This window comes from Canis lupus, chromosome 15 (assembly GCF_003254725.2).
Source record: "Canis lupus dingo isolate Sandy chromosome 15, ASM325472v2, whole genome shotgun sequence".
Lineage (NCBI taxonomy): Eukaryota > Metazoa > Chordata > Mammalia > Carnivora > Canidae > Canis > Canis lupus.
Window position 1 is genome coordinate 47,017,387 of NC_064257.1, and position 23,170 is coordinate 47,040,556.

Here is a 23,170-nt window from a genome sequence, read left to right on the forward strand (position 1 = left end):
GGGGTCTGTGCCAATCCCCTCCTCGTCAGATGCCTTCATGTTGGAGTGCTGGGAGCTCCCTTGCGTCTTTCTCTGGTACATTCACCCTGTTGGTCATGAGCTCAGTCTCATTGAGAGTTACCCTCTGTATGGAGATGCCTCTCAAATGTATCATCTCGGGCTCACTTCTCCGAAGATGCCCGGTTCCAGCTGCCCACTCAACATCCTGATGGATACCCAGTAGGGTATCTAATGGGTCCAATCTGACTTCTGTTTTCTAGCAAACTCCTCCCAATCTTACACTGAAAACCCGTTGCTCAGATAATCTTCCTCATCTCAGACTCCGGCCAAAATCTCATCTTCACCCCTTCATCTCATTCAAGCCATTCAGTAAATCCTGGTGGCTCCATCTGAAAAATGCTCTCAGAACTTCACCATGTCTCACCAGTTCCCCTGCTGCCATCATCTTTCACTTGGATCATTGCGATTGTTTCTTGATGATAGCCTCTCTGCTTCATTCTTGCCTTCCCATGGTCTGTTCTCAAAATAGCAGCCAGAGTGATAGCAGTTAAAAAGTAAGTTGGATCACCTTACTTCCTCTGCTGAAAACTGTCTGTTGGCTCTCCAACATACTTTTTAAAAAAATATTTTATTTATTTATTCATGACAGACAGAGAGAGAGAGAGAGGCAGAGACACAGGCAGAGGGAGAAGCAAGCTCCATGCAGGGAGCCCGATGTGGGGACTTGATTCCGGGACCCTGGGAGCATGACCCGAGCCAAAGGCAGATGCTCAACCACTGAGCCACCCAGGCATCCCTCTCCAACATATTTAAGCAAAATCCAAAGTCCTTGTATTGGCCTGCAAGAGCCAACATGATCTGGCAACCTCATTTTTTACTACTCTTTTTCTCCCTCTAGTCATACTGGCCTTCTTGCTGCATGCTCATGGTTTCTGCACTCCCTGTTTCCTCTGCCTGGCCCACTTTTTCCCCAGTCATCACTTCGTCACTTCCATCAAATGAGCTCCTCAGATAGACGTTCTTTATCATGTCTGAAATCACAACCACCTCCACATTCCCTAGCTTACTTTCCTGTGTTTAATTTTTCTCCAAAGCAGAACATACTTTTTCTCCAAGTTATGAACATACTACATATTTTGCTTATATAGAGACAGAATGAAAGCTCCCAGGAGGCAGGGAATGTTTTATTTTCCTCTGATAAATATTCCATCACCTAGAATTTTAAGGCTCAATTATATGTTGCATGTATGTGCCTCTTCCCTTCTCATTCCCTTCCCCTCCTTTCTTCTTTTCCTGTCTTCTCCATTCCCTTCCTTTATCTTGTCTTCTCTACTTATATTTATTCCTTTGATGATCTCCTTGCCAATATGGCTTTAATTATCACAAAAAAGTGAAATCCCAGGTGTGCCTGGGTGATTCAATCAGTTAAGACTCTGACTCTTGATTTCAGCTCAGGTCATGACCTCCAGATCCTGAGATGGAGACCCGGGTCCACACTTAGGGGAGAGTCTGCTTGGGATTCTCTTTCTCTGCTCCTCACCCCTCTCACGCATATACACTCGTTCTTTCTCTCTCTCAAAATAAATCTTAATAAAAAGAAGGTAATACCAAACTTGTTTAATAAATACTGTAATATAAAATATATTTAGAGACACCTATTCCTTTTGAGAAAAGGAGCTAGGCAATATAGAAATAAGATGCTTTTTTAAATAATTGGTAATTACCATGTGAGATATATTTCTCCTACTAACAGTTTCATTCAGTCTCTCATGATTTTTCCTTGGATTCTTAGAATAATATCTCCATTGTTATTTGTAACTTGTATGCAACTATCTCTGATCTTTTCTTCACATAGTTGCCAAAGTAATCATATCACACATGTGAATATATTTCATTGGTTTTCTATAAATGAGGAGGAGGGTGAAAATGATAATGATGATAAAGGTGTAGAATCAAGTATTTTGAAGCTGGAATGATACATGTTCTTTTCCTCAAAGTCAAATACATGTTTTCTATATGAGTTAAGCATATCAAGGAGAAATTCTGGAGAATGCCTGTATTATACATGTATATATTTTCACTGCAAGAAAAATACTTCTTAGATGAATTAAAGGCCTATATTGCCAATAGAACTTTTAAACACTTCATGCTTTTAAATAAAGTAGAAATAAAATTGAAACCATCTTGAGGATCATGATGTATTTCTATAACTGTGTGGACCGTTGCTTGTCATTAGGCTCAAGTTTTAGCTTGGTCAGCATTTTCTTTGCTAAGGTCATCCATGAAACCCATTTTAGATTGATTCATTTCTTTGTTAAGTTACATGGTATTTTAGTGGTGCATAACAGGATAGATTCTCTTGCAGGAAACACAAAAGTAGAAGTGTTTTCCAAATCTTTCTATACTTGAGTGACATTCTTCACTGGCCCAAACTTCTTTGGCTAATTGATTCTCTAAACAAGACCTCAGCCAACCTTCAGAGCAGCTGTTTCTGGAAAAACGGAGACTGGCAAGTGAGGGAATACCTGTGGCTTTAACAGGCAGGCATTTGCTTTCCACCACATTCTAAATTGCCCTCTCTGAAAGGGTTGCTTTTGATGACCAAATGTATCTTGTTTTCTCTTGGTTAAAAAAAAAAAAGAAAGAAAATACAGTCCTATTTTTTAGACCATGATAACACAAAGCAGTCACTGGAAAAATTGGCAAGAGTGAGTAAAGTTCCTAATAGGCTGGCCACTGTGACTTGGGATATTTTTCTGAGAAACCCAGTAATGCCTATTTCATTTTGGAATAGATTCCTTTCCCCCAGTGGCACTCCAGAAGCCTTGCTGTCTGTTTCAATTATAAATCCCCAGTCTTCTCATCACAGACTCAGGGCTATAACTGACTTCTGGCAATTTATGATCAGACCTAAAGCATTTAGCTAGTGAATTGTACCATTTGTTGAGCATGTAAAAATTTCTGACACTCGGAGCCAAAATTAAAATGTCATTTGGTAAATGAGTGTGTTAATAGCTAGGGAATCTTAACAAGAGAGATAACCAATGCCTTACTTAAAATCCTAGAATTTTAGAGCTGGAAGGGAACTTAGTGATCATTTACACTCTAACCCTTGATTTTACACATAAGGAGACTGCGGTCAAGGGAGATTATATACCTGGCTCAAAGACACACCTGGCTTACAAAGACCAGTCACCTCATTCCCTCCAAGATCCTGTTTTGTGTCCCGTGATTCTCTTTTCATTCTAATATGCTTTTGTGAAAGAGCAAAATCAGAAGCCAAACCTAAGATATTAGGCGTTTACTTTCCCTTACTAGTAGTTCTCTTTTCCCTAGTGGGATCGGGCAGGGTGGGTAGGTGGAGGAAGACTGCACAAGTCGAGAAGCCCCTGAGGTAAAATTTCATGGCTTCTATGTATTTAGGAATGTTAGTGTTGTAGGCCGAGTAAAAAAGGAGGGGGATAAAACTATCTCTCTTGGAAACAACTACCAAAGATAAGAAACTTTTGGTGTCTATTTAATAGTAGAAGGCATGAGGCCATCTTTGATAACTTTTCAGTCAGTGTGTTTGTATACATTGGGTTGGTGTCAACAGGTCCTGAGTGTGTCATGATTTCCTGGATTTTCCATTACTTTAGCTTGTAGGACAACTACTATCAAATAAAGCATACATTTGAAAAACAAACTTAGAAGAAACTTTGGAAAGACCACAGAGACTGAATTTTTGGAATTAAGAGCCATTTAACATTTATGGTTGTGACACTGGAGTTTTGTAGATGAACTTGATAAGAAATTAGGAGAAGATTATTTTTGTAGTCTTATATCTTCAGAGTTGTTAGAGGTAGAATCAATCTATTAAAATGATGTTCCATAGTACTGTTGCAGAATGATGTCGAGAGTCTTAGGGACCCTAGAAATGTATCAGGGTTTGAGTTTTCCAACAGTTGACAGTGAATGGCTCTTCATTTGGACTGAGGTTGCCTTTCTGATAAATCTTTTTCCCCTGTAAGGAATCCTGAACATTCACATTTGATGGTGTTATAGCCAGGTCTTAATTATTAGGATATCAGAGAATGTCTGCTGCATGGTAGATACTTACATCTTTTTGAAGAAAATGTAAAAGGTTTATAAATTTGGATTTATTTCAGAGAGGGACAGAGACTGAAGGAAAGGCTTAAGTATTGGATGTGGCCATGTTCAGAGCCAGACAACCTCTTCTAGCCCATTGGATCTTATCACCTGGAGGTTTGGGGGAGGGGGAGATCACTTGTCATTACATTTTCTTCTATCCACTTTGGAACAAAAAGAATAGATAACCCATCAAGCTACAGCATAATAGCCAACAATTTTCTGTGGTGGCCTGAGACTAATGTTTTGATGTATGAAAATGAAAAAGGAATATTTTAAAAAGATAAAATTGTTATGGATATCCAAACCCCAATTTCTAATAATTCATCTACTAGGTTAATAAATTCAGTTTTTCTCAGCCAGCATTTAATGATATTCTATTTGTGAAATATTTGGCTTGTATAGAAATGGAAGACCCAGATAGTCCATGTGAGAAAGTCCAAGTTAGAATTTCCATTAAATTTTATTTTAACCATGAGATTTATTTGAAATAAGACAAGAGAATCTGAGTTCTTGGTACTCTTATAAACTGTATATAGAATAGCAAATTGATTCCCTTTTTACTACTTCCAGCAGTACTTCTGATGTGACTAATTATACTAATTATTTGGAAATACTCTGGCTTCAGTATGTTAGTTTTGGTGATTATAAAGGATTTCATATATCTACATGTAAATGTAGGAGACAATATTCATAATTTATGTCACATCATGTAAGTGAATTCAGCACTTGAGGTTGATTTGTTGAAACATCTGATCTCACTGGAAGGAAGTGCTGATAAAGGCTGAAAGATTTTCAAAGCAGAGAGGTATCAAGTTCAGTAACACCTCATTAGGTGCAAGTGCTTTGTCTGCAGGGAAGAAAAATTAATGATATCTCCATATTTTGTAACATTTGTCTTCATACTTTAGCAGTGCAAAGACCCTGTTTCTATATTAAAGTTCTCTGTAAAGCTATCTTTTTCCTGGGCCATGGTCTTTGACCTTCTTACAGTGGGACTCATTTTAAAAGTTCAAAATTGGTGAGGAGTCACATGGAAAAATAATGACTATTATTTCCCTAGAAATAAAGCAAGCTATAAAACTACAGATAGAAAGGGTACAGGGAATACTAAATGGGATAGAAGAGAGAGAAAGAAAAAAAGCCCTACATACTTTATTGATCTTTTATACCAGAAAATGTAAAGAAAAATTTCTAAAAATTTCTGGAGAAACACGGAAGATTATTTATAAAGTAATAAGAATCATTGATATTAGACTTCTCAACAGGAATATTGGAAACAGGTAAACAATAGAGCAATATTTTGAAGGAAAAATATTTTAAATATTAGACTTCTATAGCTAAATAAGCTATTGTTTAAATATTAAGATGAAATAAACAAATAAACATATCCTTAGACATATAAGGATGTCACCTAGTTCACCTCATAGGGATATTTTTTGAAAGAACACCTAGAAAGTGTACCCTAAAATGAAGTAAAATGAATCTGGAATTGATAAGATATGGAAAATAAGGACAAGTTCATTGCTATAAAAATAACATTAAAATGTATAGCCACAATGATCTAAAAATAAAGGTCTAGATAGCATCAATGACAGCAGGGAAGTAAGTATGATATGAAGGATAGGTCACAGGGAGGTGTGAACTTATAGAAATTTTTACCCTGTTCATAGATAAGACACAGATATTTATAAACTTTAGAACTAGAGGAACTAAAACTTCATGAGTTTTATGTAATCTGTGCTTGCCAAAAGTATAAAACTTGGATATAACTATTAAACTAGCAGAAGAAAATTTTATTTAGCCAATGGAAAGAGGTAAAATAGAAAAAAAAATGAAGTAAAATTATTGTAAAATAAGATATAAACTAAGATGGCACAAATAAGATCTAATATAACAATAATTACAATAAGTATACATGGGTTAAAATCACTACAAAAATAAAAGCAATAACTAAGGGAAGCAATCAGTAAAATGAAAACAGCAAAAACAATAACAAAAGCTATTAAAAGGAAACACAATTCTTTAAAAAGATTGATCAAATATGTTGTGAAAACCAGTCAAGAGAAATGGGGATAACTTCTAAATTTTAAAAAATGAAAAATAACTAGTAGAAACAGAAATTAAAATTGAGAAATAGTGTTCAGAACAACTATATTCTAATAATTCCAAAAGCCTAGATAAAATATATAAAATATATATGAATTTGTTATGACTTCCACATGTAATTTAAGCTTTTTAATACCTTTTGTTTGAATTTGGAGGAAGTTTACATTGGTTGGACATGCCAAAGAAATCTTTCACTTTGATTTAAGACCATGGTAATTTGCCAAGCCTGCTTGGGAACCTTGTAGTCATATCACTAATCTCCTAGGGTTTACAAGAGAAGACAGATGGCCTTAGTATGTGAAAACTAAGATGAAAACATCTCCCAGTAAAATACTGTGTCCAGAGAATGCTAACCAACGCTGGTAAATGAGAAAGTGAATTGTATAATTATGGAACAAAACACAAACAAAAGCCCCCATTATCTTTAGGGCCAAGAACTCATCATCAATGCTAATTTAGAGTAACCCAATTAGATATGCTTATCTCTTGCTTGGGGGGCTCTAGGTGTTTTATTTTTTACTAATTGGACAGTAGAACAAGACCAGGCACTTTGAGCTTGAAAAGGGTTCTCTGATTTTCTGTGGAATTCAATGAACCACACTCCCCTGGATCCATCTTAGCTTTTGGGTAAGCTGTTTATGCATTTGTTTCAAGCTCTCAAATTTGATACTCAGAAAGAGTTCTGAGTGACTTTCTGCTGCTGTTAGTAACTTGGATTGACTACTAAAGGATTCAATTTCTCTGTGAAGGCAGAAAAATTTATAATTTTGGGGGTACTTTTTTATACTTCAGAGATCTGAAGGGGCTATCTTACCAGAAAAGTGGTAACATTTTTAAGAAAGACTGGAAAATAATACTTAAAAATAATTGGGGCCCGTAGACAGAATTCCTAAGGGAGGAAAAAAGGTATCTGTTCTCTTCAAAAGCTTAAGTGAGAATATCTACCTTTCACTTAATAGGGTGTTTGCCAGGACTGTATCATTATTTTACATTTAGATAATATGACCTCAGGCACATCATAAAGCTAGCCACAAAATCAACAAAAATAAGACCATTTGTATCTGAATACGCAAAAGTAGCTAGAGATGATAAAGGAAGTTCTCATGATAACTAGCTTTTTTAGCTGACTGGTACTGGCTTCAAAACAGCATGTTACTCCCAAGAAGGAGATTCTTTTGATTCTGATCTGGTTGTCTTCTGGGTTGATTCTAGTCCAGATTCAGTATTTCTAGAGGGCAGTTATGAATATCATGCTCATTTGGCTTCAGGCTTTAGTACGGCTGTTAGAAAAAAGCTAGATGATAAATGAGTTCAGAGTTTGAGTGGCCAGTTATCTTTAAGTCATAACTGTATTTGTTAAATCCTGATTTATGTACAAGGAATGAAGGAGAGTCCGTTTTATGTCATACCCTGAACTTCATCTTCCAAAACATATGCCTTGGAATTTGAAACCTAAAGAATTTGTTAATTTTCTTCCCAAACTTGGTAGCTTATGTAGTGCTCCTCTATTTCATATTTTACTATTACAGAACCTCTGGCAGAGTCATTTTATTTTAGATTAATGGACCTGGCTATTAGATTGATGAAAATATGGAGTACTTTTCTGTTAGATAAAGACATGTATTTTTCACCTCTCATGCTGGGAATGAATATTGTCTTTTTATAGTACAGGAAAACAAATAGAAAACAATTTTTTAAAAATGGGGAAAAGGATATCTAGAAATTATTAAGGCTTAAAAACCATCATATAAAACAATAGTTTGTACAGTGTTTTAAAGTTTACAGTGATTTCCATATATTTTCTCATTCATTTATTCTTCATTTAATACACAGCACCAATAATATCAGCAACACTGGATTGCCTTATAATCTCTCAAATAATTCTGTGAATTGGGTGTTGTCCATATTTGAAAGATACTGTGTATGCTTCTATGTGAATCCCTTGCATCATTTTGTGATGGGGTTGATCTTATTGATATTTCTGTTTATTCGGTCTTTCTTAGGGTTTCTATGAATTATGATGCCCATGAGGCCAAAAGCTTTAAACAATGCCAAAGCTTTCATGGATAACTGCACACTCTCCAGGTACCCACTATGTCCAGGGCAATCAATGTTTCACTGGATTTAGCAGATGTCTGCTAAAAGTTGGCCTAGAAACACTTTGTGCACCAGACAACTATGAATGCCATATACACTAAAACTTATATGAGGAAATAAAAGAGGTGGGATCCCTGGGTGGCGCAGTGGTTTGGCGCCTGTCTTTGGCCCAGGGCGCGATCCTGGAGACCCGGGATCGAGTCCCATGTCGGGCTCCGGGTGCATGGAGCCTGTGTCTCTGCCTCTCTCTCTCTCTCTCTCTCTGTGACTATCATAAATAAATAAAAATTAAAAAAAAATTCCTTAAAAAAAAAAAAAAAGAGGTAACTAGAAAAGATCACTTCAACATATTTAAGAACTAATAAACTTTCCTCTGTGCTCTATTTAAAATTAAGTGCTTATGCTAGGCACTCTAGTACAAACTCAAGTTGTAGCGAATATCATTTGCTTATTACTTAGCTTTCCATCATACCAAAAGTCCCACTGACTGGTAATAACTGGGTTTATTTTACCATCTCTTTCTCTAAACTGAGCTCCTTAGAGCATTTGTGATTTTTCATTTGCTCCTTTCCATCACTAAGCACAGTACTTGACACCTAATAGGCATTCAATGTCAGTTTTTTTCTAATGGATGAATGGCTAAGTCATAGATCCAAAAACTTAAAATTCTCAAACATTATTTTTCTGCTGGTGGGCAGTGCCATTAAGAAGTCATTATCTAATAGGGTACATTTTGATACCTACACTGAGAAAACCTCTATTCACCTAATTGAACTTTAGTGGAGAACATGAATTGACTTTTTTCAGTATTTACATCGTACTGAAATAAGACAAATTCTACTTATACCAATAAGTTGTCACAAAAACTTAGTGAAGAATATGCAACTCCAAACAAAATACGGCTGTGATAAGTGCACCATCTGACTACTAAGTCGGTGCTCACCATCTCCTTTTTTTTCCCCCATAAGAACATTTAAGATTTAGTCTATTGGCTGATTTCAATTATATAATATAATTATATTTCAAATTTCAAATATATGACATAGTTATATAGCATAATATATAATTGTACCTCATTTTTTGGTAAATTTTAGAAATTTATGCCAAATGACCAAATTTAGACAGCCTGTGACATTTCATTCTGAAACAGTTTTTTATAAAAAGACTTTATTTTGGTGTGATTGAGTGGAATAAGAGTGGAGTAGCCAGAAAGAGAAAGACTTGTTGAAAAGTACCATTCCTCCTCACTCCCCCAAAAGCTCAATGTCACAGATGCATAAGTGTAAGATTATCTCACCTTGATAGAATGCAAAGGAAGCAGCATTTTGATGTTTCAAAGACTGAACCAAAAGAAGGTCTAAAATAATGTACAAATAATACAAGTAATAGTATCATACAAATGTATAAATAATATTCTCTTTTATCCTTCAGTTAGATGGGTGCACTTGCTTGGGCAAGCAAGGATATTGTCTATTGCTAAATGCAATATGCTTCTACAAAAATATTTCAAATCTGATATTAATCACAAACTTTTTTTGATGCTTGGGTTGAGGTTGAAGACTTGTAATATAAAGAGTGGGTCAGTTGTGAATCTTGTCAACATTGTGCTAGTGACAGACTTTGTTACATGTAAAAAGAAAAATCAGCTTCAGAACATTTCAAATGTGTTGGCTGAACAGATATAAACAAAAAAAGATTGGCATCCTCATAGCTATATTTTATGTATTCAAAAGCCCCTTTCCATTCATGGGGAAAAAACCCAGAGTTCATTATGTATTTATGAAAAACAAAATTACCTATTCATAAAAATCAAAAGCAATATGTTTTGCTTATATCAACGGGTAAAATTAATACAACTTTTCCTATAATAGCTCATTTGCTCTGACATGATTTTGAATATCAGAACAAAATGTCAAGAAGAGTTATAAATTGGAATAAGAGATAAAATTCTTCAAGTAAATTGTTTTCTCTATAGAGTCATAGGAATCAATTATTTATTATTCATGGAAATGTTAGCACTTCTAATTTATACACGGGCTTTCATTTTTACTTATTGATTCACCTACAGGGCATGCCCCTACTGTAAACATAAAGGTACATTATTATTATTGCTGGCACTACCTATTAATAACTTGATATTGGAGCTGTGCTTCCAGTGACATGTTTAATCTGCTTTTGATTAAAACAAGCATTCAGTTATTCTTGGATACTATTTCCTTGAATCATAGTTTTAAATATTAGGAGCAACAACCTGATTCTTCTTTCTCTTATATGCTTTTGTATTTGTCCCTGTCATAAAAATAACTGGAGGCGTATTAACTTCATGGTGGTCAGTCTTCCAGGTATCAGTCCTCCCTTGCTAGAACAGCAAAAGGATGGGAAAGGTAACTTCCTACCAATGAGATAGCCCTTGATAGGATTATTCAATTTCTGAACTTGCTGCTGCTACCAAGGCTGTTAATTAGTACCAACTATGACAGCTTGTGGCATGATTGGACTCTTGTTCAACACAAATAATCATTAGCTGCTAATGACTTTAAATCATTGTGAACAAGGCAGAGACTGACCTTATAACCTAAATGTTCCAAGGGATGCTTAAAAGTTATGAGGTCTCTGGGATCCTTGGGTGGCTCAGTGGTTTAGCGCCTGCCTTCGGCCCAGGGCGTGATCCTGGAGTCCCAGAATCGAGTCCCACGTTGAGCTCCCTAGATGAAGCCTGCTTCTCCTTCTGCCTGTGTCTCTGTCTCTCTCTCTGTCTGTGCCTCTCATGAATAAATTCATAAAAATCTTAAAAAAAAAAAAGTTATGAGGTCTCTTGTAACGGGTGGAGCTAGGTGTCTGTACTGGAGAGCTGGGATTTTTTTCTTAGCCACAGAAATGATTTCTTTGAACAAATATATAAGATATTGGAGTCTCGATTTACTCAATTTAAAAATAAATGTTTTACCTGATGTAGGATATTTTGTGTACAGAATTGGTGCCATACAAAAAAGCCAAGTAGGAAATGCATGAAGTATTTCCTATGGATTCTGTGTGCACCTTTGTGAGTTTTTGGAAATGTTACTTTTATTTTTCTTTCCATACAGAGTAGCATGGTTAGTTCTTTCCCATTATCTGTAGATAACGAGTGACTTAAGACTAGTTTGGCTGAAAGTTGAATGAATCAGGGGAAAATGAAAAATGCCTCCTTCAAAGCATTATGGAAATTATTTATTTACTCATTTATTTATTTGAAAATTTTTAAGAAGAATGATTTGGAGATGTAGTTCTTTATATATTTTACATGTATTTAATATTTTATATAACAGTTATTGAATCTATATACATCGCAATATCCAGAGACAGACCTATAAGAATGACTCTAAAACACACCAGAATTAAAAAGAGCAGAGATTTGATTTATCAAGACAAAATTTCCAAGGTAGCATAAGGAATAAAAAAAATAATAATGTAAGAAATATAAAAATATACAATAAATAAAATATCCGAGGCTTCTAAATGGCATTGCTAAATAACCTTATTATAGCATTGCTAGATGCTTTAGTTGTTAAATTCTTAGGGCATATAACTCATGCTGAGCCAGGAATAAGAGTCTTAGGTTCCATTTTTATATATATAAAATGGATATAATACAAATATAAAAATATACAATAAATAAAATATCCCAGGCCTCTCGATGGCATTGCTAAATAACCTTATTATAGCATTACTAGATGCTTTAGTTGTTAAATTCTTAGAGCATATGACTCAGCATGGGCCAGGAATAAGACTCCTAGGTTTCATTTTTATTGTATTTGCCACTTGCTTGTTGCTTACAGTATTGCAAATAGTTGCTGCCCAGAACCTCTCAAAGATGGGTGATTATTGCCATTATACCAATGGTGACACCAGAGACACAGTGTTGTCCCTGACATGTCAGTAGCCAATGGATGGTATATACATCACTGAACAATACACATGTATCTTCCCAAATGCAATTTTGTTTCCAGGCAAGCATAATTGCTACTCTGGCTTTGCTAAGATTCCTTATAAATTTGTACTTAGCGAGAAATTATAATTTATGGGATTAATTTAGCAATTATTAGTTTCAACTGGAAGATAACATGGGACAAATAAAAGTGGAATAATTTGGAAATTTGCCTAGCTTCTTTTGGAATGACAGCTTAGGAAGAGTTAGAGATGGGAAATGAGTCCTAGGTTTTTCAGAATTGGAGTCAATGATTTTGATATTTTTGAATGAAAGTCAGGCTTAGGATTTTGGTAACATCAAATGTGTGTTCTCAGCTTCGAGTGTGTCATCCTAATTGGCTCAACTGAGCTGTAGCTTTTCTTTACTGGGTAAATTCTGCTTATGACAAGAAGATGCATAATATAGTAGTAAAAACTTATATTTATTGGGTGTCTTCCATGTCCCGAGAATTTGGCTAGGTATTTTCACATATATTATCTCATTTTCACAAAAACACAGTTCGCATTGGAGAAATTAAAAGCAAAATGTCAATGTGTCTCAAATCTCATGAAGCATGGGGCTGATCTTTGGCAAAACTGTCACTGTTGATTTTTGGTCTTCCTGGGCTCCCTTTTTCTGGATCTTTTCCTAAATTCTTGCCCCATGAATACCAGTTCTAAAGCAAGTATATGGTACTGGCCATTTGCATGCTATGAATATATAAACAATATCAAAAAAGAAAAATCCGAGAAGTTTTAATGTTAATGTATAAATAAGAGCAATATCTTATTTTAGGATAAAGCCCTGAGTGCTCCCAAATGCACAAGGATCTGGAATTCTCTGAGATATTGAGACGGAGAATCACGGGGACTGACAAAAACTGCAGGTTATTATTGGGCCTGGGGTAAAAAATGCAGTTTCCTTGGTTATGGGTAAAATGATGGAATCACAGTCCCAGAAATATTCTGTAGAGTTACTTTATTATTGTTACAATCCCCAGGATGAAAGTTATAATAGTGGACGTCTAAATTAGTGGCAAATCAAAGAGCAAAAACATTTTTTGCATTTCTTCTTCTTTCATGAAGCAACCCTAATATATATGTTCTTGTGTGTGTGAATGTGTGTCCCCATGTCTGTATGCCTGTGTCCGTGAGCTTTTATCTGTACACCGGTGTGCATGTGTGAGTTAGAAAGCAAAAGTACAAATAATACAGAAGATCACGATGGTTGTCACTGAGTGATAATTCTCCAGTAAAAGAGAAATTTTATTATGCTTCCACCTGCCTGCGGATAAATCCACATCAAGTAGGATTCGTAGAAGAAAAACAAAGCAGTCAAATGAAGTTATGGGTGTGAAAGACAGGGAAGGAAAATGAAGAAAAAAAATCATCCTGAAACTGTCAGTTTCAGGCCAGGGAAATGTGATCAGAGTCATAAAAAAGTTGAAGATGTAACCAAGCCACAGGTCTAACGTGATAACTGGATGCTTGATAAATCTAGCTGGAGCCTATTTCTATCTGTGAATTGAGGATAATCTTTGAGGAGAAAGATGGGCCTTCTGACTGCTTAGATTCTTCTTCTAGGATCGGCACTATAATCCAGGTCAATTAAAGGAAATTGGCAGAGCTTCCCTGGTGAAAACAAAAGCAGGTTTTCATGCAACAATGTGCTGTAGGTTAAGTAATGGACTCTTGGTTCCTTGGGACAGGATGTACTACTGGATACGTGCTAGGGTCATTACAGAGAGAGCTTGAAGCATCCACCAGGGTTATAGGCAACAGTTATTAAATCCATTTCCTAGGTTAGGTTCTCCAAGGTTCATCACAGGCCTCCTTCCTGAGGTGACCTGATTCTTCTGCCGTGAATGTATGGTGTGACTTGCAAAGCCTCTCGGTATAACAGTACACTCTTTTCACTATTGTCTTTTTCTCTGGTGCTGGGCATTTTTCCCAGCTGGCTCTTATTTGGCTCTTGAGAAATCAAATCCTGTCCTGGCTTTGTGTGTATCAACTCTACTGCTTTAGTGTTTTATTATTATTATTTAATATTTATGGATGTGACATCATAGTCATCGTGTGTCCATTGCCAACTTCCTTAACTTCATTTTGACAGTCTCTACCCACAGGGCTACGTCTACTCTGAGAAAAAAAGGTGCAGCTTTCAGAGAGCATTTCCGCGAGATATCCTTAGTAGGTTGCTAATTAGCATGTTTTCTCTGCATCATTTTGGATGGTCTCAGCTTGTTTTCAGCTTTTCTGCAGCATGCATTATTTTTGCCTCTCTTAAAACATACCATTAAATTTCACTTCATGTAACTACATCTGGAAAGAAAATATCAATCATTTCCCAGTAATTAAATGTGGCTACTTCACTGCTGATTTACTATCTGATAAAATCTCAGAATTTCCTTGAGCATTATTCTAGAATCTAGCCGGTGAGAAGTGTTATCACAGATACTCAAAAGTTTTGTGGTAAATCTAATGAGATCTCATGATAATTTTGGTGATACCTTATTAAAACTCCCTGTAGTATAATTAGGCCCCACTATCCCACATTTAATTGAGGGGAGGAAATTCTGAACTGTAACGTCAACAGCTGCAACCACTTTATGAAAATGTTAAGACAGTTAGTAAAGCCAAAACAGATACAGATTACTATTATGTAAATCATAAATTTACATACAGCCCCACATACACATACATATACACAGACATATACACATCTGCAGCAGATCAGTTTGCCTTCAAACAGAGATGTGGCTGGGTGACACCTCCATCTACCTTACCATCAAGTCTCACATATATATCAACATTTTCTCCCCTCCCATGTCCTCTGTTGTACTGGTCTGTGGAGAGCTGACCCATCCCCAGCATTCTCACCTCAGATTGACTTGTCTGTCCATTATGATTTTCTTCATTGGAAAGTTCTGTCCTGTTCCCACCATAACTCCTAGAATGACTTTCCCCTACATTTGAAGTCACAAGGCTATAAAACTTGCTCCAGAGAGTGCTAGGGGCAGCAGAAACCTCACCTATTCTGAAGTCCAAACCACTAGGCACGGAACCAGCTTCTGAAAGCCAATTTACTCTCCACCCTTGCGCAAGAAATATATATTCCATGACACCTGGCAATCATAGAATTCACTGGGATGCACTGAAGACTGAGCGCATCCCAGTGAATTGTGTATAGAGTTTTTCACCTGTTGATGAAATAAGGAAAATGCTAAAAATCTCTGATATTAATTTTTAAAGATTTATTTATTTATTTTAAAGAGCATGAGTGCAGGGAGGGGCAGAGGGAGAGGGAGGGAGGGAGGGAGGGAGGGAGGGAGGGAGGGAGGGAGGGAGGAATGGAAAGGGGGAGAGAGAGAAAGAAGCAGACTCCCACTGAGTGTGGAGACCAATGCAAGCCTTGATCCCATAACACTGAGATCATGCCCTGAGCTGAAACCAAGAGTCCAATGCGTGACTGACTGAACCACCAGGTGCCCCTCTAGATATCATTTTCAACTGAAAATTTTATGGAGATAAATTATAAATGCAATTGGAAGAAATAATACAGAGAGATCTTTTGCACACTTTGCCCAACTTCCTCCAGGGTTGACATTTTGTAAAACTTAAAGTATAATATCACAATCGAGATTCTAATATTGATTCGATCCACTCAATCTTATTCAGATTTCCTTTTATTTGCATTTGTGTGTATGTAAGTTCTATACAGTTTTATCACCTGTGTAAGTTTGTGTATAAACCACTACAGTCAAGATACCGACTCTTGCTGCTTTAATTAGTGTATCCACCTCCCACTTTCTTCTTCATGCCCCATCCCTAACTCTTGGGAACCATTAATCTATCCTCCACTTTTAAATTTCTGTTATTTCCAAAAATGTTATAGAAATGAAATAAGACCTTTTGGGATTTGTTTTTTTTTTTTTTTCCACTCAGTATAATTCCCTGGAGAGCCATCTCAATTGTTATATATCAAAAATTCATTCCTTTTCTTTTCTAAGTAGATTCCATAGTATATTATGCAAAAAAGCTTGGTTAGCCATTCACTTATTGAAGAATGTCTGGGCTGATGCTAGTTTTGGCTATGATCAAATAAAGCTGCTATGATCATTTACATACAGGGCTTTTGTGAACATAAGTTTACATTTTCTCTGATTAATTAATTAATTAATTATGAGTTGAATTTATTATTAATGTCTGAGTTGAGAGCTGAAGGGTAGAATAAAAACCTGGTAGTTCAATTACTGTGTTATATGGTAAGATGCACGTTCAGTTTTTATAGAAACTGCCAAAGTGTTTTCCAGAATGACCATATCATTTTTACACTCCCTCCAGCCATGTATGAATGATCCCATGTCTCCAGTTTCTCCATATCCTTGCCAACATTTAGTTTTGTTAACTATTTATTTTAGCTATTTTTGTAAGTGTATGGTGATACCTTGTGGCATTAATTTGCATTTCCCTAGTGGCTCATGATATTGAACATCTTTACTTTTGCTTATTTGCCATCTGTGTACCATTTTCAGGGAAATATCTGTTCATGTTTTTTGTCCACTTTCTAACTGATTTTTTTTACTGTTGAATTCTGAGACACTTTGTATATTCTAGATATAGTCCTTTGTCAGATTTGTTGTTTGTAAATATTTTATCCCAGTCTGTAGCTTGCCATTTCATCCTCTTCACAAGCACTTTCTCAGAGCAACAGTTTTGATTTCTGGATGTCATTTTAACAATGTTGTGAGTGAGGCCAGAAGGAAAACATTAGTGTCTATTATTTAAAGATGATCATCAAGATATGGGTTAAAATGCAAAGTCTACAGAAATCATAGTCCTATATCTAGTTTAGTTTACAGATAATAACAGTAGTTGGAAAATAAGGTATGTGAGGGTATGTTGTAATACATAGTTATCTATGAATTCATTATTCATCCAATGAATAATTACTGAGTGAGAATTATGTGTCAGGGCCTATGATGGTGATGCAATAGGATTTAAATCATAAGAATGTATAATTAAAACTTAGATAAGAACTCTGAAGTAATGGAATATTGTACAGTAAGAACATTTAACAGAGAAACTAAAATTCCTCTTAGGAAATAATGCCTGAGTTGAGAGCTGAAGGATGAGTAAGGGCCAACTGGATAAGGAGTAGGGGAGGATGATAGAAGTGGAGGTGACAGATGGGGAGATATGCTGTTCTCAAAGGAGGTGCCACAGTGCAGAGACCCTACAGTAGGGGGGAACATGGGCAGCAGCGGAATGAAAAAAATGGCAGCCATAAGGTACGTAGTTGATGGCCAAATGATGCAAGAATGGGTTGGAACTTGATCTTTATTCTGACAACTATTCTAAGACTTGGTAAGTTTTATGAGGAAGAAGCGAATTAAGTGATCAAACTTGCATTCTGAAAAACATACTCTAACTGCTACATAGAATGAGGAATGGAAGCAGCGGGAGAGGCATGGGCTCACAGCTAAGAAGCTTCTGTGGTTGTACAGGTAAATGTTAGTGGTGATTTGAACTGAGATGCTTATGATATGTTCTTCATAAGGTTTTTAAAGGGCTGATAGTCAACCTCAGACAAAGAAATTAAAGATAAAGTTTGGGCTGCATTTTGTAGAATTGAGTGTTTATAGAATTGGGTGGACCTCCCTCTAGATACATACCTAATGGAAAGACTACTGTAGGAGCAGTTTCTTCTCTGGAAAGGGACAAGGACAACTATTTATCTGCCTTTAGGGCTGAATCTAGAAGCTCCTGTACTTTGTCTTGCTACTTAGAGCTGTGTGGCACTCTATTCCAATAAGTTTTATGAAGCTTATTTTCCCCCTCCTACCTAAACCATTTGTAGATCTAGGACCCAAAACCAAAATGGCCTGAGTATTTCTTTTAAGACCTAAGTCATAAGAAAGGAAGTATGTTAAAAAAAAAATAAAAGATGAGAAGAGAAAAGGTAAGAAAATCTAAGGGAGTAAGAGACAAAAAAGGGAGAGAGGGGAATATAATCAAAGTTTGTGAGAAATAAGAATGAAGAAAAAAGGTTGCATATGGCAGGGCGTGCCATCCATTATTAGTTGGTGTTTCCTTACTGACAGAGTTTCCCATGTGAGTATAGCTCCCTTTCTCTAGCCATAATTGGTAGCAAGGCTACTATTTGTGTGGAGGAAGAGTGTAGCAACCCAAATTGCAAAATTGGAGCCAACTACCAGGGAGCCTTGGAAGCTAGAAAGGGTCCATGATAAAAAAAACAGCAATTATGTTTTAAAAGCCAATGGACGGATGGGGCATGGGTGGATGAAAGCACACCTTTAACATGAACCAAGAAGGAAATTTTACTCTAAATTCACAGAGTCATATTTCCAAGTGTACTCAAAACATTTGGTGCCTGTGCTTGTTTGTACTTGGAATATCATATTTTTTTGTTTGTATGTTTTAATAAAGAGCTTGAAGAGAAAAGAATCACCTCTAAAGCTTTGGGATGGCAAATAGATCTTATAAAACATTCTTCAATAATCTAAATATAAATGATATCCAAAAGCACATAGATCAAATTTTTCAAACTATCAAGTAAAATAAAAATGAAACAAATATGTAATGAACAGGAATATGTTATTCTTATTAAATATTTCAAAATTTCTCTCAATATACAGAAAGTCCCCAACCCCAGTTGTGTTTGTTGTGTTTACCTGTCTGTCTCAAGGTTAAAAGGAAATAAAAGGACTGCTCCATGGATCTAAGTGACAAATTAAATCTGATTTGTTTTGGATATATATTAATAAATATGTATCCAAGAGGTCAATTTAGCTCTAGTGGCTTAGGCTGCTAAGTGTAGTCACTTTGCTCACAGAGAAACTATCTAGTTTACTTGGCAAGTTCAGAACGATTCATTTTTTATATTGTTGGCTTTTAGAAAATTTTGGTCACCATACTCACATTCTAATTCTAGCTATGGGAGAGATTGGCAGTGCTTTAGGGCAGTAGGGGCAGCTGGCATCAAGAGAAAACATGCTGAAATGCTCAGGATGGCATTTAAGGAGTAATTGCAGTTATGAATGGCTCTCGCAGGTAGTGTCAATGCAGATTTGCCTCTATGAATATGACCACTTTTTTATGCTTGGAAAATTCAGGAAGATGTTTTCATCTCAGATAAACACATTTTGCATGATTCCTTTTTATATTCTATTGCGGCAGATTCTTTTGGAAATTGTACCCTAAAAGATACCCACAGACTGGCATTGATCAAGTGGTTGCACATATTAGCTATTCCCTCTACAAAGTGTTATAGGACCAGATTCTCTCTCTTATACTATTAAATGGAAGAAAGAGGAAAACGTCTGAAGAGAGGAAAATCACAGAAAGAAAAGTATAAACTAATTATATTTTTTCTCCTTCATCTCATCCATCTCTTTGAGATGGTATTAGATTTATAAATGATGAATCCTTTGCTCACAATACTATTTTACCTTGAAAATTCTACTCTATTTTATAAACAGTTATCTAATTTTGGGGAATTTTCTGATAGCACAGTGTCCTGTTTCTTGGTTGCTCCCCAATTTTCTAAAATGTAACCAGTTTGTTTTCCAAGGACAGGTGAAAAATTGTCCAAGGAAGAATTTATCAATATGGGAAACTCTCCCAAGATAAAGGACCCTGAGAGTTGATGCCATCATACAGTTGGAAGTTGCTGTTAAAAGCTTGAGGAAAATGATGGTTCACATTAAGTGAAGTGGAATGCCAAATGCTGTGTGACAGACAACGAAGAAGGGATCAAAGGCTGATGAAGTAGATGTACTACATAAGGCTAGAAAGCCCACCTGATGACTACATTCTAAAGGAAGTCCCAGACTTAAAAAATAAATAAATAAAGTTGCTTGGCTGGCTCAGTTAGTAAAGCATGACTCTTGAGTTGTGAGTTCGAGTCCCAGGTTGGGAATAGAAATTACCTAAAAATAAAATCTTCAGAGGCACCTGGGTGACTCAGTCAAGTGTCCAACTCTCAATTTTGGCTTCAGTCATGATCTCAGGGTCATGAGAGTGAGCCCTGCGTGCAGGCTCTGTCCTGGGTGAGGAGCCTGCTTAAGATTCTCTCTTTCTTCCTCCCTCTGCCCCTCCCCCACCGCCTTTGCAATCTCTGTCTCTTTCACTTAAAAAAAAAGTCCCAGGGGACACTGCATTTATTAAAGCAGCTTTGGCAGGAAGCAGCAACATTATAGAAAAGCTTCATGGTGGTTGTGCTTCATAGACCAGAGTTGATGGTAGAAGTTGCCTTAAGCACCAGGGATTGATAGGATCCCAAAATAACAAAGGCTAATTATTAAGTGCCAAATGCTAGTTGGGCCTACTTACTGTAAAGAGCAGCAGGGCTAGGGTGGTAGCTGGGAGACCTAAGATGCAGAGGGCTCTGGAGATTTTAAATAGAACATGGCATCTCTAGGGACAAGATAGATAGGAATCTAGCAGAAGTGTTGCTCAATCTACACAATTAAAATAAAGAGTAGATTGTTAATATGCTAGGCAAGTTCCCAGTTTACCAATCCATAATCCATTTACTATAGGAGAGACCAGATCCTCAGAAGGAAGGACACTACAAAATCATGGCAAGTGAATATGGTAATAATTCCCCCAGCACTTCTGCAAGGGAACCTATGGGCACTTACTTAACTATATTTTGAGAGAGGGAAAGATCCAAACATTTTGAGGAACATTGAACACAGAGGTTATGGCTCAGGTTCGACTCCAGAAGTCCAGAGTCCCACCCACTGATTATTTACCCAGTCTCACAAAATAAAATTGAATGTAGCAAGAAGAAACTCCACATTGGGACTGAAGCCTATGCCTGTGGGTAAGAGCAATCATAATGAGGAATGCCAAATAAAGTCTCAGAAATAGTTTCCTTCCCATCTTCCCTTCCTCAATTTATTTCTCCAGTTTCTGGAAGTATAGAAATATAAAACTTGAAGCATATGAACTTTAACTTACAAAACTAAGTTACCATTTCCTCAATAATTGGGTCGTACTTTCTTCCCAGGGAAGTTTGAATCTAATGGTTAATGTGAAAGATACAAAGGTTGGCTCCTTTGCCTGATTTCCTTCAAGTTGGTTGTGCAAATTCCTAGCTTCAGAGCTCCTCCTGAGATTGGCTAAGGACATTGTGGGGCTTACCTTTTCTCTACCCAGTGGTACTTCTTTTACCATCCCATAGGTGGTAATGCCAATGACACTCTCCAGTAAACTTTGTGCATGCAAACCTCAGTCCTCTGAATCTGCTTCACAGGGACCTGATCCGCAGCAGCAGCCTTTCATTTATCAAGATAAGATAGTTGTGGGACTTGCCCAGCAAAATGAACTAAATGGCTAAAATTTATTTAGCCAACTCTTCCAAAGTGTTAGATATACTAAGGGATCATTTATCTGTGACTTTCTTAATATGAAAATTATGTTGGTTTGATGAAAGGTAACTTGGGAAATAAATCAATGAGTTGATTCTGTTATTTGAACTCAGCCCAGCATTCCCATAAGCATTTCATATTAAAAAATTCAAGGAGATATTTGGGGAGATCTTTGGGGAGAAATCTGCCTTCCATTGTTGGGGAATTCAGACCTACCTTGAGCTACACCACCAAATAAAAAGGAGCCCCCTTATTCTATCTGGTCATTATACGCAAAATGGTGGGATCCTTTGTTAAAATCCTCCAAACCTGAAATGAATGTGCTTCCCCCCCTTCTCTACCCTCATTTAATTATTATTATTTTTTAATTATTGTTTTTATAGTAATAAATATGGGACAATTTCACCTCCCTTTTTGATATTTTGAAATTAACTTCTATTTTAAATCTTGGGTGTAGACTGGCTTTTATTTATTGCTTTTAGAAGACTTTCAACCTTTACAATCTAAAAGGTATAAAACCTCAGAGAAATGGGGAAAGGTACTACTACTATTTACTGAGTATCTGTTGTGTGCCTGCCATTTTGCTTGGCTTATTCATATGCATTATTTCATTCAATCTTCACAATCATCATGTATTATAATTATTATTCCCATTATGTAAAAAGTTGAGAGGTAAAATAGCTTGATTAAAAAGTCAGACAGCTCATAAACTGAAAATGCGAAGTTAGAACCCAAGTCCTAGTCCCAGAATCCAAGTTCGAAGCTCTTTCCACAGCTAATTTGACTGTGTAACTAAAATCCATATCCTCTTCATGGCAGTTTTTAAAGGTATTAAAAAGTTATATCTTACCTGAAATATTGTGATTTCATAGGTAATTAAACTCCATTGAAATTTTAATTCCTTTTTCAAAAATCACAGGGAAATTTGTGCTATTAACAAGAGAAATTTTTTGGTCCTTGAAAATAGAGTATATTATCCTACTTTTGAGTTCTTTGCTTTGAACTTGGAAATTTTCACTTGTACAAAATGGGAATTTAGTAGTTAAAATATAGTTAATTGTGGCTAGTGTGTGTATTAAATATATTGTACATGTGAGTTTGTGTTTGTGTATGTGTTTAATTTATATGACACATTATTGCCTAGTAGAAGTGAGTTAATAGGCCATTAAAGTGGTTTAAAAATATTTAATGTATTTGGGATATGATTCTCTACCTACCTCACCACTGGTTTTAGAAGATACCAGGGTAATGAGGTGAAACAATGGTTTCCGTAAATGGATTTGAAACAAGTGACAATGGATCTTCCAGATAATGACTGCACAGAAGGAAGGGCAGCACCCTTCTTCTTTCTGTTTTCTCCATATCTTATTCATGATTGATATCTACCGCTGACTGAGTGGTAAACAAAGGAATAATTTTAGGAAGTAAGTCTTTCCATATCATCATTTTAGTTATAGAAACCCTCTGAAAGAGTGAGCTGAGTATAATAG

The 23,170-nt window shown here is 36.2% G+C and overlaps 1 long non-coding RNA gene across 2 annotated transcripts in view; it reads left to right on the forward strand.

Moving 5' to 3' along the window:
• Positions 1-20,189, forward strand: part of LOC112654789 (uncharacterized) — a 33,528-nt gene extending 13,339 nt beyond the window's left edge. Inside the window, exon 3 of one of the 2 annotated variants that reach the window (XR_003133369.3) lies at positions 19,877-20,189. This is a non-coding gene — a long non-coding RNA (uncharacterized LOC112654789). The remainder of the gene's footprint in view (positions 1-19,876) is intronic. The other variant, XR_003133368.3, reaches the window with a different exon arrangement.
• Positions 20,190-23,170: the final 2,981 nt, after the last annotated feature.